Source organism: Saccopteryx leptura, chromosome 3, assembly GCF_036850995.1.
Source record: "Saccopteryx leptura isolate mSacLep1 chromosome 3, mSacLep1_pri_phased_curated, whole genome shotgun sequence".
Lineage (NCBI taxonomy): Eukaryota > Metazoa > Chordata > Mammalia > Chiroptera > Emballonuridae > Saccopteryx > Saccopteryx leptura.
The window spans coordinates 270,332,122-270,335,292 of record NC_089505.1 but is presented as its reverse complement, the minus strand read 5'-3'; the positions used below and the strand labels follow the sequence as shown (position 1 = coordinate 270,335,292).

General features: G+C 46.0%; 1 pseudogene; it reads left to right on the top strand.

Annotated features, from left to right (window-relative positions):
- The first annotated feature begins 1,223 nt into the window (after positions 1–1,223).
- On the top strand, positions 1,224–2,414 carry LOC136398513 (protein NipSnap homolog 1 pseudogene; annotated as a pseudogene).
- The last annotated feature ends 757 nt before the right edge of the window (positions 2,415–3,171 follow it).

Below are 3,171 nucleotides of genomic sequence, written 5' to 3'. Positions count from 1 at the left end.
TTATGCGGCCCACTATTAAATTTTTAATATTCTCCACTACTTTTAAATCTGAGCTACTCAGAAGCGAAGCGTCTTTGATTATTGGAAATCGAGATATTTAAGAAGATAGTGATACACAGAAAAGAATTCCACATGTGACTAATCTAGGGTTAACTTCCAATAATTGGTCGAATGGATTCGCGATACTTCTTTATTTTTTAAAAAAATTCCATTATAAAGATTTACAACTTTTGTACTCGTCTGTACCTGATATAAACTATTTGACGTTTAGCGGCGATGTAAAACCCACATTCTTTTAGGCAGAGTTTGCCAGTGCGCACCCAAGGTCAAACAATTTGTTATTTTTGTGGTCAAGGGTGCTGAATCAAGTGGCATTGTAGCATAGACAATAGCTGCAGTTGATAACCAAAAACGTGTCCAGGCTGTTTGTAAAACGAAATAATTGTTTTATTTGAGATATAACCCCTTCAAGCTCATTCTATTAATTAAATATTGTTTTGATTGATTGCAATACAGTTTGGATATTTATACAGTATGTAATTATATTTTTATTAAAATATATTTTTATTAAAATAATATTGTACATTAAATTTTTTTTCACTCACATTTATTCATAAACAAATTACATAATAAAATTTTGTTTACTTAAACAAATTGTTTTTCTATTTAACATTTTTTAATTTTAATATTTGGTCTGGCCCGTGAAAAAAGTTTTCTTTCCAATCTGGCCCGGGGTCAAAAACTGTTGGCCACGCCTGCTATAGCTATTTACCCACTGATATGCACATACTAGGTTTTTTTTTTTATTGATTTTAATTTATTGTGTTTACATAGATTCTAGTGTTGCCCTGAATGCATCTCCCCTCCCCCGTATTCCCCTCAACATCTCCTTTACCCCCTCCTCATAGCGCCCGCCTCCCTTCCCTTCAGGTTTATCCCATCCTCTCATCCCCTTTCCCTCTGTCCTCTTTCCCTCTGGTCCCTTTGATTCCTCCTCTGTCTCAATTCCGGTCCTCAGTTCTCATTATTCCTTGGATTCCTCAGATGAGTGAGGTCATATGATATTTTTCTTTTTCTGCCTGGCTTATTTCACTTAACATAATAGTTTCCATGTCCATCCATGTTGTCACAAAAGGTAAGATTTCTTTTTTTTTTTCATGGCCCATGAAAAAGAAGGGTCATACTAGATATTTAACCACTGATAAGACTGAAGCATCTCCAACATGGCTCCGCGGCAGTGCAGCATCTCTGCAGTGTAGGCTGCACAGTGACAGCGGCTGCTGGGGGGCCCTGGGCTTTGCAGCGCGGATGTTGCGGCTGGGGTGTGTTTCTATTCCAAGGACAATGAAAGCAGCTAGTTCTGCTCCCTCTCGTGCACAAGGTGGATCTCTGGGAGCACGCCCACTCCACCCTGCTTCCAAGGAAACCAGCAATCTCTGGAAAATCCAGTTTTATGATGTGAAGCCCAAGTGTCTGGATGCCTACAGCAGCCTGACCAAGGCTATGCTGTCCAAGCTGCACCTGGGTGGGAACTGTCCCTGCTTGCTCGTGGGCCACTGGAACACGTGGTATGAGGAGCCGGACCAGGCAGTGCACCTGTGGCGATCCTCAGATGGCTGCCCAGCCCCCAAGGACTGCGTGAACAAGCTCAAAAACAACAAAGAGTCCCTAGAGTTCCAAAAGGAGTGGAGACGGATGCTGCTGTCCAGGAGAAACAAGATGCTCAACTTCAGCTTCCCGAATGAGCCACACCCCAGAGCAGGCCCCAACACCTATGAGCTGAGGACATACAAGCTCAAGCCAGAAACCATGACCCAGTGCGGGAACAGCTAGCCTCGGGCCATCAAGTGTGACAGGAGAACCAGGAGGTGGTGGGCAGCTTCTTCTCACAGATAGGAGAGCTCTGTGTTGCACACCATCTCCGGACCTAGAGACACCTGCAGTCTTGGGAGGAGACTAGATATGCTGCTTGGAGGAGGAGGAGTTGGGACAAAAATGTTGTAAGGCCGGTGGCCAAAGCCGGGCAGGTCCACACTGGATTCAGGCAGACGGTAGAGAAACTGCAGAGCCGGAAAGCATTGGGCCATTCTGTTTAATAGAGTCTCGCAATGGCGGACAAGCACACAGGCAGGGGGAAACTGCTTCTCAGGCAACAGACAGCAAAATGGCCCCTCACAGTGGCCGGCATGCAATCCACAGTCCCTAATCTCTCTCCAGCGCAAGCACCCATAGCTTTATATAGGTCATACACACGTGGCACAGACAAGCACTCACGTACCAATCCGGCAAAGTGTTGCAGCTGATAACCCCGTGAGCAAGCCTAACACAGCTGCCCCACAAATGTCTACTACGCAGTCCCTCTAGTGTGACAGTCTCAGATCATGATTCCTTAGAAGATCTCGCCTCCCCAGTGATACTGCTGCTGCCTCCACCCCACTCCTCCCTCAGGGCAGCCACAGATGGAGGAGCTTCCAGTCCTGCTGTCTTGGTATTCTCTCGGATCTGGGAGGACTCTGGGAGCTAGTGCTCAGCTCAGACCATGGGGAACTGAAAGATGACAGGGTTCTGAGGACTTGCAGCTCTGCCCAGACACTTCCCACCTTCCCTGCCCACTCCTTCCCCTGTGCTGGAAGAAGTCTTTAATTTCTCTAAATGAAGAATAGCAACTTTCTAAATGTCTTCTCACTTTCCCTCCTAGGATTTCTCATCTGAAGGCTGCCATTCCCCAATTATCACCATGGAGGTCCTCAGTTTAGCTCTAGTTACACAAAAGGTAGTGTGTCTAGAGGTGAGAGGTGGGTGGGAAGGGAAAAGGTTAAACCAGACCAGGCTCTCAGGAATTCCCTGGTCTCCACAGGCCACCCACTTGCTGGACAATCTGAACCAAGTTCCTCCTGCTGGGGAAAAGCCTAAAACTGCCACAGAAGTAAAGGAAAACCCTCAAGTTAGCAAAGTCAGCATAAGGTCCAACTAATTCACTCAGAAAGACTAGAAAGGGGGAGCTGGAATGGATCTGAGGGGCAGGAAACAGAATGGAACAGGAAGAAGAACCCAGAAGGTAGAACTTGGGTTTGAACTGCAGAACTTGGAATACAGAATGGGATAGATAGAACAGAGGTGACAGACCACTTGGGAGAGGCTCTTAGGACAGTGGGAAACAGGTGCACTTGT